At 37.6% G+C, this 14344-nt stretch overlaps 2 pseudogenes; one reads left to right on the forward strand and one right to left on the reverse strand.

Annotated features, from left to right (window-relative positions):
• Positions 1–316: 316 nt before the first annotated feature.
• Positions 317–6278, reverse strand: LOC143672092 (WASH complex subunit 2 pseudogene; annotated as a pseudogene).
• A 6510-nt stretch (positions 6279–12788) lies between these two features.
• Positions 12789–13242, forward strand: LOC143671119 (AP-1 complex subunit sigma-3 pseudogene; annotated as a pseudogene).
• The last annotated feature ends 1102 nt before the right edge of the window (positions 13243–14344 follow it).

A 14344-nucleotide genomic window follows, 5' to 3' on the forward strand; every position in this document is an offset into this window, starting at 1 on the left:
AAGGCACATTTCTGGCTCTCACTACCTCCATGATTCTCTGCCTACCATGGCAGTCCCAGGTAGGTTTCTTTTCGAACATGCCCGAAATCATATTGTGGACCTACCAAGGTTAAGTCAAAACAAACCATTTGTGAAACATTTATTTTTGTTCTGTAGTACTAAAACTGGTGCAGAAAAATAGTTACAATGGGTAAGAAAGAAATGAGCCAGCTGTTTCAGTATTTGCTTTTTGTCATCCAGTTAAGACACTAAGTGTATAAGACAGTATGATTTAGTCAAGGTTTAGCCAAACGGTGGTGTGACTGCCCCAAATGCTCTACTGGCCTCCAAAGGCATCCAGTGGGTCATCAAATATGCTGGACACCTTGGACTCAGAGCTTTGTTCAGATGATGTCCGTGCAGATTGGCTTTTTGGTTTGGTTGTCTTAGCCTGGGTACCAGAGGAGAAGATATCCATGTCATCATCAAATATCAACTTAGCTTCCACTTTCTTTTTGGACTTTTCTTTTGGTTTTATAGTTAGGTCAGCAAAAATATCAATGTTATCAAATAAGTTGGGTTCCAATGTTCTTTCCTTCTCCTTTGTTTTTTTGTGATGGTTTAATTGCTTCTGTAGCAAATATGCCATCCTCAAAAATATCCTGTGTTTTTGATTGAGCACCCTGATGACTGTTGGATTTTGACCCATTCTTCTTGCCTCTCTGATCTCTAAAGAGATCATCTTCATCTTCCAGGAGACGAAAGGGACTTATTTTCTTTACTGGTTTTGGTTTAATGGACTGGAAGAGATCATTGTCACTACCTGTCTCATCTAGAGCAGAAAAAATGGAGCTCTTTCCTTTACTTCCCCCTGGCCGGTAGGGCAAAGTCTCTGCAGTCTTCTCCTTGGCTTTTATTTTGTACTGAGATCCAGTAACTTTAGAAAAGATATCCCCAAAGTAAAAAAGATTGTCCCCAAGAGGCTGACCCAGAGATTTTGCAAAGTGACTTCTGTCTACTTCAGGCACAGAACCACCTTTCAAAGTCAGAATGGCAGCTGCCGCAGCCTTCTCAAAGCCATCTTCTCCACAAACCCTGGGCGGTGTCTGACAGCCATCTGGTGAAAGTGCAATGTTTCCTAACTGTCCAGTGGGTTCTCTGGGGACACCCGTATCATTTGCCTCACTGGACTCCTGAACAGTCAGCTGCCGAGCTGCTTGAGTCTGGGATCTGTGTTTCCCTCTCACTTTGACTTGGCTCTTGTTTGCACTATGTAAGGTGTCTGCCCAAGCTGGACAATCAAAGCTCACTCTGGCCTCTCCATGACCAGGGCGAATGTGTGCACTCTCCAGGCTGTGAGTTCTTTCACGATCATATGACTCTGGCAAAGCAGGCTTCACTCTGGAGACCTGGAGAGTAGCTGAAGGCAGCACGGTTGCTGGGTTAATTGCTAAAATTGCTTGTGTTTTCCTGATCCGAGTAGATGGCTCTTTGGTTTTAAATGGAGCAAAACCTGGTGAGTCCTCAGGTGTTTCCAGTTCCCATGTGCTTTTTTTCTTTTGATACTCTGAGTAGATTCAGGTTGTTTCTGTTTCTTGAAAGAAGAAACAGAGTGGTCTTTATTCACTACCCTCTTCTCTTCTGGCATCAGAAGCTGGGACTTGGCTGAGCTGAAAAGATCATCATCTTCACCCCCAAACAGACTCCGAGCACTCAACTGTAAAAACCTGGATTTTCTGGTGCCAGAGAAGAGGTCGACATCTCAGTCATTGTCCTTCTGGAGCCTGTGGCTGAAAAGGAGCTCCTCATCCTGGAGGGCACCCATTCTCTTGGGGTAGGCAGCAGGATCTGGACTCTTTCCTACTTCATTCTGCAGAGTTTGGGTGCTGTTTTCAGCTTCAGTTTTATCATCTTCCTCATCAAACAAGCTTAAGAACAGTTTTGGTTCTATCCTCGGCTCCTTTATCCAATGGGGATGGTGAAGAAAACAAACCAGAATCCTGGACTGTTTCTTGAGCAGATCTAGTCAACAGCCTTTCCTTTTCTGGCTCCTCAGCCACACTGGTTGCTCCAAATTCTGGTGGTTTGAGGTCACCCTCAAGCCCCTTATTCACAGGTGACACCCCAAACGGTGCTCCTTGTCTTCATCACTGAACAACACAGGTGATGTTTTGCATTTGGAAAGAACATGTTTTTTGAGGGTCCAGAGGATGGAATGTGCCAGTTTGAAACTGTTGTGTACCCCAGAAAATCCATATTCTTTAATTCTCATTCAATATTGGTCATTGGGATAATTTTGATTGTTTTCATGGAGATGAGACCCATCCAGTTTTGGGTGGTACCTTTTGATTAGGTGGTTTCCATGGAGGTGTATTGCTACCTATTTAAGGCGGGGTTGCTTACTGGAGCCATTTAAGAGGGAAACATTTTGGTAAAAGCTTCAGTGCCGACAGAGCCCCCACAACCAGAGACCTTTCGAGATGAAAAAAGAGAATGCCCTCAGGGAAGATGTTTGAAAGGAGAAGCCAGAGACCTAAGCAGATGCCAACCATGCTCCTACCCAGCTGAAAGAGGTGTTCCAGACCCATCGGCCTTTCTTGAGTGAAAGCAACCTCTTGTTGGTGCCTTAATTTGGACATTTTCATAGCCTTAGAACAGGAAGCTTGCAACTTAATAAATTCCCTTTCTATAAGCTGTTCCATTTCTGTTATATTGCATTTCAGCAGCTTTAACAAACTAAAACAACCCTTTTACAGATGGGAAATATGAGTGAGCCTCAGGGAGATGTAGTAACTTGCCCAGTGTCTCATGGTAGAGCTGGTGTTTGAATTGAGGCAGTCTGAAGCATCCTTTCATATTTGAGCCGCCAGACCCATTCTGCAAATATAAGGCTTTATTGTAAATATTAAAATCATTTCATAAGCATTAGCTGCTATCCCAAAGCCCCAGCTTGAATTCTGCGCCGAGATAAAAGACACATGCATTTCACGTGTCTCTGAAGTCCAGCTTCCACACTACTTTCAGAAAATAATTTTGGGCTGAACAAAATGATTGAGGCATGACAGCCTTCCAGTGAGAAATTGAAAATATTTCATGTCAATACAGTAGTAGCGTGAAAAAATCTGTTATACATAACCACAGTATAATTATTAAAGTCAGGAAATGTATCATTGATACAATATCAAATCTACAGTCCATATTCAAATTTTTCCAACTCTCTCAATAATGTTCTCTCTCTCTTTTCTTTTTCCTTCTGATACAAGATCTAATCTAAGATCATGCATGGAACCCAGTTGTCATATTTCTTTGGCCTCCTTTAATCAGGACCAGTTTCTTTAACGACATTACCATTTTTTGAAGAATACAGACCAGTTATTTTGCAGGATGTCCCTCATTTGCAGTGTGCCTGATGTTTCTCCATGACTAGATCCAATTTATACATTTTTGACAGAAATGTCCAAAAAGTGATGTGAGTCCTCCTCATGTCATATCAGGAAGCACATGATGTTGGTTTGTCCCAATATTGGTGATGGCCTTGTCCTTAGGAAATGCACACACAAGTATTTAGGATTAAAGTGGAAAGTGACTCACATCACTTCTTGGACATTTCTGCCAAAAATGTATAAATTGATTCTAGTCATGGAGAAACATCAGGCATCCCACATTATTCTCAAATGGTTCATTAAAGTATTATATTTAGAGAGAATGATAAGATAAATGTGAAAAAATATGACTAACTGGTAAATTTATATTGAGTACACTCACGTTCTTAATAATATCCTTGCAAATTTTTATATGTTTGAAATTATTTTAAAATAAAAAGTTTTTATTAATTTGCCATATTATAATCTGTCTTCAGTGTGTGCAGATTGCTCGGGGAGTTGGAGGTAGAATTAGGTTTTTTTTTTTTTTTTTTTTGAGAGGCGACTGCTCTTTTGTTAGAGAAGATACTTTGGTAGATTTTTAGTTACCCAAAGGCACTGCCTGGTCTGGGGATTGAAATTTGAGTCAGAGAAGAGTTAAACTGCTCAGCATAGTAAAATGAAACAGCGATGTCCTTGGATGGAGAAATTTACACCGGAGATTACAGAACATAGCTTCATGGAGATGAAGAATAGGCTCCAGAATAGGATAGAATGTCTGGCCCAAGAGAGGACATGGCCAGTAAAGGGCTTTCCTGTTCATGAAGATGAATTTAGGGAACAGAGATGCACAAGGCTTTCCTTTCCTGCATTGTAATCCCCTTGTATGTTTTCAGCAAAGCTTATTAACCAACCCAATGCAGCATCAGCCTAGTATTAATGGTCAAATTTGGGGAATAAAACAGAAGCTGGCCTTGGGGTCAAGTAGAGCAGATAGGGCTGAGACAGCAGGGAGAAGTAATGATGAGATGGCCAAAGGTGACCCTTAGACAACCAGGAGATAACCAAAATGTTATAGGAGACAACCAGGAGAATCTCAATGGTCTGAGGATCCCAGGAAATGCCTGGGAAAGAACATTGATCTTCCACGCATTTCCTGGGACTTGAATTGTAGTGATTTGGATATTAAAAAGAGGAAGATTGCAGAAACCTGGAGAACTTGATTATACATAGGAAAGCAGAATTCATTTGCCACCTAGACAAGAAGGGGTAAAATATATGTTTCAATAATTTATTCAAGTCCAAAGGAAAGGGTTAGTGTGCCATTTTTTCAATGCAACAGACATCATGAGAATAATAATTTAGCAAGACAAAGTCATTCATTACAGATGAGGCAGATCAAGAGTAAGAATTTTCCTGTTTGTATCTTTATACTTTGCTAGTTGATGAGCTATTTGGAAAAAAAAACAGAGAATATATATTTTATTTTTTAAATGCAGTGAGATGATTAATTTGTGGAATTCGTGAGATTTACTGAATTGCTCTCTGAGAATATAATTCAGTAAAGAACTCTAAGAAACTCAACCAGCAAAACTTCAAATGAATCAGAAGGTTTTACTCTCTCATTGATGTGAAAAGACAAATGCACACACCGAACTTAACTACAGGTGTAGGATGTGAATGTTGGCAGTTAACGGAAGTGAAGATATTCAGACTCAAACTGACGGGTAGATAATTTTTACACTCATTTCCCCTGGACGCAATGGACTAACAGTTTTGAACAAAGACAAACATTTTGATAAAAATGAAGCCATACTTTTAGAAAAGATTTTTGATGACTATGAATGAGATTTTAGATTTTGCAGCTGCCTTTGCGATTTAAATATCTCTATGTATAGATATATAATTAGATGAATGGCAGTCCTGTCAATGTGATTCCATTTCAAAAGTACTGATTGGGCTTAAAATGAAATATGACCATTGTTCCAACCCAGCTGTTGAAGAGCACAGGTCAGGGCAGTCCCAAAACCAAAGAATATGCCAGGCATGGAGTTAGACATGAATTTTAATGGGATTTAAAAGCAGGGGAAGAGACTTCCTTATGGTGGCTGGTCAGGAAATGGAATTTAATGGTCCACAAATAGAGCAGGAGAGTGCAAGGGTTTATAGGCGCTTAGGACAAGGTGTGAGAACAGAGTTTCAGCAGGGTCTTGTGACACAGGGGTTTGGAGTTTTGTTATCGACAGTAATCAAGGGAGGGGGGTTTTAATGCTTTGTTTACAATACCGTCTATACATTCCCACCCACCCCCAGGAGATGTGGTAACTTTTACCTTCTGTCCCAGTCATTGTAGGCAACTAGGTGCAGTAACTTATTCTCAAGATGGAAGGTGGGCCAGGGCCCTGGGTCTCCACAACCATTAAAAAAAAGTCATAACAGCCAAGGAATTTTGGAACACATATGTCTTTAGATCCCAGAACTCTCCTAAAACATCTGGCAATATTGTCCAATAGTGAGCGATGCCTGGGTCTCAGGTAATTCTGCACAAAATTAGTGCCATTGATGAAACAGTTGAATTCAGAAAGGCACCTTGAGCAATGTAAAGCCAGAGTCAAAATGAGGTCCTCTCCAGTTGAATCTACTACACATTTCCCCAAGATAGTTTAGTTTGTTAAATTCCAGCATGGAAGACATTCTTTTAGACTACTCCAAAGACTTTCTCAATATAGGGCTTGAAAAACAAAGACGACCTCTCCTAACTTTCCTTGCAACCAGCCTAACAAAAAAATCTTCCAAGGTCAGTAAATAGTTGCTGGGAAAGCTTTTAATTTTATTAAAAAATAAAAATAAAAGACAGACTTCATTTGCACAGCTCTTTTACCTTCTCCCTTCTTCCTGCCGAGAATTCAACATGATGTCTGAAGCTCTGTTAGCCATTTATGACCATATGACAAGCAAGAGGGTGAAAATAAACTAAAAATGGAGGACATACATTTATTGTCAATTGATTTCGTCAAAGCAATTCAATAGGGAATGAATAATGTTTCCAGCAATGGTGCTGGGACACCTGGTTATCTACATGCAAAAGAATGACATGGACCACTGTCTCACACCATATACAGCACTCAACTCAAAATGGATTGAAGACCTAAACATAAGAGCTAAAACAATAAAACTCATAGAAAAAAACATAGATGTCGATCATCATGTCCTTACAATAGAAATGGATTTTTAGACATGATACAAAAAGCACATGCAACTAAAGAAAGCATAAATAAATTTATAAAAATAAAAAACATTTGTGCTTCAAAGGACACTACGGAGAAAATGAAAAGATAACTGACAGAATGGAAGAAAATTTTTGTAAACCACATGTGTAATAAGGGTCTAGTATAATTATTATATGAAGAACTATTTTATAGCTCAACAATAAGACAACACAATCAAAAAATGGGTAAAAGTTCTAAATAGATATTTCACCAAAGAAGATACACAAATGGTCCATAAGTATATGAAAACATGCTGAAAATCATTAGTCATTAGGGAAATGTGAGTCAAAAACACAAAGAAGTACGCTTTCACCCACTAAAATGAAAAACAAATATTTTAAAAGATTGACAGTAAAAAGTGCTGACAAGTATGTGGAGAAACTAGAACCATCCTATATTGCTGGCAGGAATGTAAATTAGTTCAGCCAAAGTTACGTTTTCAGCTTTGGAAAGCAATTTGGCTAGTTCTCAAATGTGAAACAGAGGAAGGAAGGAAGGAAGAGAGGAAGAAAGGGAAAGAGGGAGGGAAGAAAGAAAAGAAAATATCTGAGTCTCTGATGGTACTACAAAACAGCTGAATCAATGATGGAGACTTATATGAAGCTAATTAATGTACTTTAAAAGTTAGTCATGAAGTTCATTTTTAATTGAGATATATTATATATTCACATATCATATGATCATCCAAAGTGTATAATCAGTGGTTCACAGTATCATCACATAGCCATGCTTTTTTTGGTTCAAAAAACCATCAATTTTTGGACATTTTCATTACTCCATAAAAGAATAAAGATAAGAATAAAAATAAAAGTAAAAAAGAGCGCCCAAAACATCCCATATGCATCCCCCATATTGTTTACTTATTTTTCTCTTTTTTTCTTTACTCATCTGTCCATACACTGAATAAAGGGAGTGTCAGTCACAAGGTTTTCACAATCACATGGTCACACCTTAAAAGCTCTATTGTTATACAATCATCTTCAACAATCAAGGTTATTGGATTACACTTCAACAGTTTCAGATATTTCTTTCTAGCTACTCCAATACACTAAAATCAGAAATGGAATATCTAATACTGCATATGAATAACCTCTATAATGACCTCTCGACTCTATTTGAAATCTCTTAGCCACTGAAACCTTATTTTGTTTCATTTCTCTTCCCTCTTTTGGTCAAGAAGGCTTCCTCAATCCCATGATGCTGGGTCCTGGATGGTCCCCAGGAGTCATGTCCCACGTGAGTTCACCTGCAGGGATGGTTTAGAGAGAGAGGCCACATCTGAATAATATAAGAGTTCTTTGGAGGTGACTCTTAGGTATCATTGTAAGTAGGCTTAGCTTATCCTTTGCAGGAATAAGTTTCATAAAGGCAAGCCCCAAGATCAAGGCTCTGGCCCATCAAATTGGCAGTCCCCGATGATTGTGAGAACATCAGTTCTCTCGCAGGTGGGGAAGTTTAGTATTTCCACCTTTTTCCCCAGTCCCTCAACACATGTGATGCCAGCTGGTCCTGGAATTTTCTTTTGGGGATGTTTTTGATGACTGATTCAATCATTTTACTTGTGATTGGTTTGTTGAGGTCTTCCGTTTCTCCTCAAGTCAATGTTGGATGTTCAAACTTTTTTTTTTACAATGTTTTCCAGTTTATTAGCATATAGTTGCTCTTAATATCCTCTCATCATCACCATCATTTCTGCAGAGCCAGTAGGTATGTCAGATCTCGCATTTCTTGTTCCATTTATTTGCATCCTCTCTCTTTCTTTTGTCAGTCTAGCTAAGGGACCATCAAATTTATGATTTTCTCAAAGAACCAACTTCTAGTTCTGTAGATTCTCCCTATTGTTTTCATGTTCTCAATTTCATTTATTTCTATCTCTTATCTTCATTATTTCTTTCCTTCTGTTTGCTTTGGGGTTAGTTTGCTGTTCCTTATCTAGTCCCTCCAGGTGTGCAATTAATTTCTCAATTTTTGCTCCTTTTTATTTTTAAATATAGGCCTTTAGGGCAATAAATTTCCCTCTCAGCACTGTCTTTGCTGCATCCCATGAGTTTTGATATGTTGTGTTTTAATTTTCATTTGCCTTGAGGTATTTACTGATTTCTCTTGTAATTTCTTCTTTGACCCACTGGTTGTTTAAGAGTGTATTGTTTAGCCTTCATATATTTGTGAATATTCTAACTTTCCACTTGTTATTGATTTCCAACCTCATTCCATCATGATCCAAAAAAGTGTTTTATGTGATTTCAATCTTTGTAAATTTGGTGAGACTTACTTTATGACCCAACATGAGGTCGGTTCTGGAGAATGATCCATGAGCATTTGAGAAAAATGTGTATTCTGCTGCTGGTTTTAAACTGCTGCATATTCCAGAAAGCCATGTTCTCTAATCCCGATTCAATATTGCTGGGTGGAAACTTTTTTATTAAGTCATTTCTATGCAGAGGTGACCTAGCAAATTGTGGGTGGGACCTTTTGTTTAGATGGTTTCCATGGAGATGTGTCTCCACCCATTCAAGGTGGGTTGCTAATTGGAGTCCTTTAAGAAGGAACAGTTTTGGAAAAAGCTTCAGAACCCACATAGACAGAGACCTTTGGAGATACAAGAAGAAAACACCCCTGGGAAAGATATTTGAAATGAGAAATCAGGAAAGATACATAGAAGACATCACCATGTGTCTTCCCAGCTGACAAAGAAACTCCAAACATGATCGGCCCTTTCTTGAGTAAAGGTTTCTTTCTCTGGATGCCTCAGTGTGGACACTTTTATGGTCTTAGAACGGTGAACTTGTAACTTAATAACTTCCTTTATAAAAGCCAATCCATTTCTGGTATATTACATTTCTGGCAGCATTATCAACTGAAACACCTGCTGTTGTGGTGTGTAATGTTCTTTAAATTTCTGTTAAGTCTACTTCATTTATTGTATTATTCAAAATCTCTGTTTCTTTATTGATCTTCTGTCTATATGTTCTATGCATTGATGAGAGCAGTGTATTGAAGTCTCCAACTATTATTGTAGAGGTGTCTACTTCTCTCTTCACTGTTGTCAGTGTGTGTCTCATGCATTTTGGGGCACTCTGGCTCAGTGCATAAATATTTATGATATTTATGTCTTCTTGATGAACTGTTCTTTTATTAATACATAGTGTACTTCTTTGTCTCCTTTAATTGTTTTACCCTTGAAGTCTAATTTGTCAGATATTAGTATACCTACTCTGGCTCTTTTCTGATTGTTGTTTGCATGAAATATCCTTTTCCAACCTTTCACTTTCAATCTGTTTTCATCCTTGGCTCTAAAGTGAGTCTCTCTCAGACAGTATATAGATGGATGCTGTTTTTAAACCAATTCTGACAGTCTATGTCTTTTGATTAGGGAGTTTAATCCATTAACATTTAATAATATTAAATAACATGAACATTTAATATTACTGTAAAGGCAGTAGTTTCTTCTACCATTTTTGTCTTTTGGATTTTAATCCAAAAGTTATATCTTATTTTTTTTCTCTTTTACCCTTACTGATAGTCTTCATTTCTACACTCTTCTCCATACCTCTTTCTCCTGTCTTTTCTTATCTGCCTATAGTGCTCCCTTCAGTATTTGTCGTAGAGCTGGTCTCATAGTCAGAAACTCTCTCAGTGACTATTTGAAAATATTTTAAAATTTCCTTCATTTTTGAAGGACAGTTTTGCTGGGAATTGAATTCTTGGTTGGCAGTTTTCCTCTTTCAGAATCTTAAATATATCATAACACAGTCTTCTTGCCTTAATGGATTCTGCTGAGAAATCTGCACATAGTCTTATCACACTTCCCTTGTATGTGACATATCACTTTTCCTTTGCTGCATTCAGAATTCTCTGTCTTTGACATTTGACAATCTGATTACTAAGTGTCTTGTAGTAGGTCTATTCAGATCTATTCTGTTTGGTGTATGTTGTGCTTCTTGGATCCGTAATTTTATGTCTTTCATAAGAGATGGGAAATTTTCAGTGATAATTCCCTGCATTATTCTTTCTGCCCCATTACCCTTCTCTTCTCCTTCTGGTATGCCTGTAACATGTATATTCATGCACTTCATGTTGTTATTTAATTCCCCGAGACCCTGCTCATATTTTTCTATTGTTTTCCCTATCTGTTCTTTCATGTGTAGGATTTCAGATATCCTATCCTCTAGTTCACTAATCCTTTCTTCTGCATCTTCAAATCTGCTATTGTAAGTCCCCATTGTGTTTTCCATCTCCTCTATTGGGCTTTTCATTCATGTAATTTCTGCCATTTGTTTTTTCAAGCTCTCGAGTTCTTCTTTATTTTCACCCAATATCTCTTTATATCCTTCGTCTCTTTTGGCATATCTTCCCTCAAGTTGATTTAATTTTTGATGAAATTTTTCATGTCTGCTCAAACACTGTGATTAGTTGTTTCAATTCCTATATCTCATTTGAAGTGATAGTTCATTCCTTTGACTGGGTCATATCTTTGTTTTACCTAGTATGACTCATAATTTTTTGTTGATATCTTGACATCTAATTTCCTTGATTAGTTTATTCTGAAGGTAGTTTTCACTCTTACCTAGGGTTTTCTGGTTGGTTGGCCTTGTTCTCTCTCTCTCTACATATATATATATATATATATATATATATATATATATATATATATATTTTGGCATTAAGTTCAACTTTTTCTAGACCTCTAGCATAGCTTCTCTTTAACTGTTCAGAATTTATCAGCTCTTGTTTTTCTGGTTCTTGCCCTGCCTATATGGAACATTTTATTTGAGAACAAGATTTTTCCAGACCAGGCAGGCCCAGGTCTCAGAAGGATACTGCAATCAGTGTCTAATATTCCTAAGGATGAGACCCATCAATTTGTCTGACTTTCCTTTAGTGTCTAGACTCTGTGATTTTCCTATCCTGCCCAGCAGGTGGCTCTTGTTAGTCTGTAGCTCCCTATACACATAAAGTGGTATGGTTTATTTAATTCTAAGCCTGTCAGGAGCTTGATTGAGACAGAAGCTGAGGTGGAAGGTAAGCTTAAGCTGTTTCAGGTTTCCAGCCCCAGGGCTCTGACTCATTTGAAGGGGGTCTGCCACTTGAGCTGGGCCATGCCCCCACTTTTCTCTGGAAAGATACACCCCTTAGGGAATTATTTGTTACTTTTTTAGAGAACACCTGAGGCTTTCTCTAATGAGCTACTTAGAACACCTTTTTAAAAAGAAAGTGAAAGAGAGAGAGAGAAATAAAATCCCCTTTCAGTGCCAGTCCCCTGCCCCCAGTGTTCACCAGTCATGAGCTGGAGTTGGTACCCAGCTCTATAAAGGTTTCACAGCCCTTTTCCAGTTTTCTGAGCTCAGCCAACTCCAAAAGCCTCCCTTTTGTTTTTTCTTCACTTGCTCCTTTTCTGCTCTTTAGGGAGAGAGAGACATCAGTGTTACTTTCCTTCTCTCTCTGAGTTTCTATGTGCTCAGAGCTTACATTCAGTGGACCAAATTTCTTAATTAAAACCACAACTGGAGCTTGGTTGAGCCATACTTTCCCTTGCTCCTAGTAGAGATTGCTTCTTTTTCCTTGGGGGAAGTGTCTCCAGCAGCTGCCATCCCAGTGGGGGAGGGGTGCAGCCTTCTTGTTCACAGACTTTACTCACAGTTCTGTGGTGTGTTCTCAGCCTTTCCATCCATTCCAGAGTGGTTTATGATATATGTTCAGTCACGGATGTCCCCCAGTTGTTCCAGACAGTTCCTGAATATTTGCTAGCTGCTCTAGAGGACTGACTAAATTCCACACCTCCTTATACTGCTATCTTTCCCCCCCACCTATTCTAGGATTTCTTTATTCCCTGTGATTAAAGAATTCTAAGTAATAAAGCTAAATTTTAATGGACTTATCAAAATTTGTTATTGACCAACCCTATTGCTTCGGTACAAATAAGGTTAATGATTGTGTTGTTTCAGCTTTGTTTTTATGGGTTTTGTTTTATGTTTTTATTTCTTAAAAATGTTTTTGCCTGCAAATATGCTGCATTTTTGTCATCATGTTAAAAGTCATGTGTGGATTGTCGGAAGCAGCCATGGTCTGAGGTGGGCACCTCACCTGTCCCACATGTGGGCTCCTGTGCTTGGCTTTCAAACTTCTGCCCACAGAACTCTTACTGCTCAATGGGTGGGGTTGGTGGCAGCTTGTCACCATGATACATTTCATATTGTTTTTCAGTCACCAAAGGAAATGACAGCTGCAGAAATGGTACTCCTCCCTCTTTGATAAAAAGAGGAAAAAGATCACCCGGGAAATTGTTCATATCATTTTTGTGGTCAGATGACAAGCAGTTTTGTTGACTGGATGGAGATAAAACTTGTTTATAAAAGGTATGCTAGCTTATATTTTTGCCATGTAGTAGGAGAATCAGGAACATGAGCTCTTGGTACTAGAGATTGCGCATCATTATGTGGAGTTACTGGACAAATACTTTAGAAATATCTGTGATGGATATTATCTTTAATTTTTAAAAGGCTTATTTTATCATTGATGAGTTTATAGCAGAAATTCAGGAAACATCCAAGAAATCCCTTGTCAAACCCATTGAGGGCTGTGATATGTTACAGGAGACAATGGAAGAATACATGAGTAAACCTACATTTTAACTTTGTATTTACTTGAAGATTTGGTGTGCTGTGTGTTGTGAACCTGTAAATAAGCAAGGCCTTGCATCCAGTTCTTTTACAAAGCTACAGCACCATGCCAAAAAATATCTTAAAGGGATAGTTGGTTAACTAGCAAACATTGAAGTTATTTAACATAGTATATTTATAATAATTACATATCTGTATTATATTATATATGAATACATGTAGCCCTGAATATTAGAATAACTACTGTAAAGCTCAACATACTGAATATTTATTTACAATGATTTTAACTCTATATGCTATTTTTAAATTCACTTCAATAAATTAGTTGCAATATAGTTTTGTTGGATTTGATCCTCTACTGACAGGTTGAAAACCATATTGTAATAATCCATGATTATGAATGCATAATATATATTTTATAAATAATACTTTTCCCATGTTATATTTTTAATTTTAATGATAACTCAAAATTTCATTAATATTTCATAGTTCTTAAACAATACTAGACATTTTTAACTTCAGTCCAGATAGAAAGTATCTGATTTTAATATCCCAAATTCTTTTATTTTTTTCAGGGTTGGATTTATGGAAAATAACCAAAGATAGTACAGGATTTAAGGGTTTTGATACCTTAGAATGTGCTGTCTAAGCTAAGGCTTTAATTTTATCCTGTAATTGAACATAAGGGGCATTCCAATAAGGTTGTGTTTTCCACACACTATTTATATTTGTTAAGACTTCAAGAAATCTGGAGATACAGAGACTATAACTTCCCTTATTATAAAAATAGTATAGTAAGGATTAACAATAGCAATATTTATCATTGCTGCTACTATTTTAAAAACCTCTGTCCCATTCCTCTTAGTTTCTTGGCAGATTTTGTTTTACCTGTGTGTTAATATATATCTAGTATATTTGGAAACTTAATGTTTATCAAACATACTTAGAGCATTTGATATTGTTGTAGATGACATGAGAGATGCCTTTGTTCTCATTTCCTCCAAGAAAATATTTGCTGCTGACTGTTATTACTGTACATGTATCACATATATGCTTCTTTTCATAAGAGTTCTACATAATCAGGTAGCAAATGGGATTCCACCAACTTTTGGAA

Source organism: Tamandua tetradactyla, chromosome X (genome assembly GCF_023851605.1).
Source record: "Tamandua tetradactyla isolate mTamTet1 chromosome X, mTamTet1.pri, whole genome shotgun sequence".
NCBI lineage: Eukaryota > Metazoa > Chordata > Mammalia > Pilosa > Myrmecophagidae > Tamandua > Tamandua tetradactyla.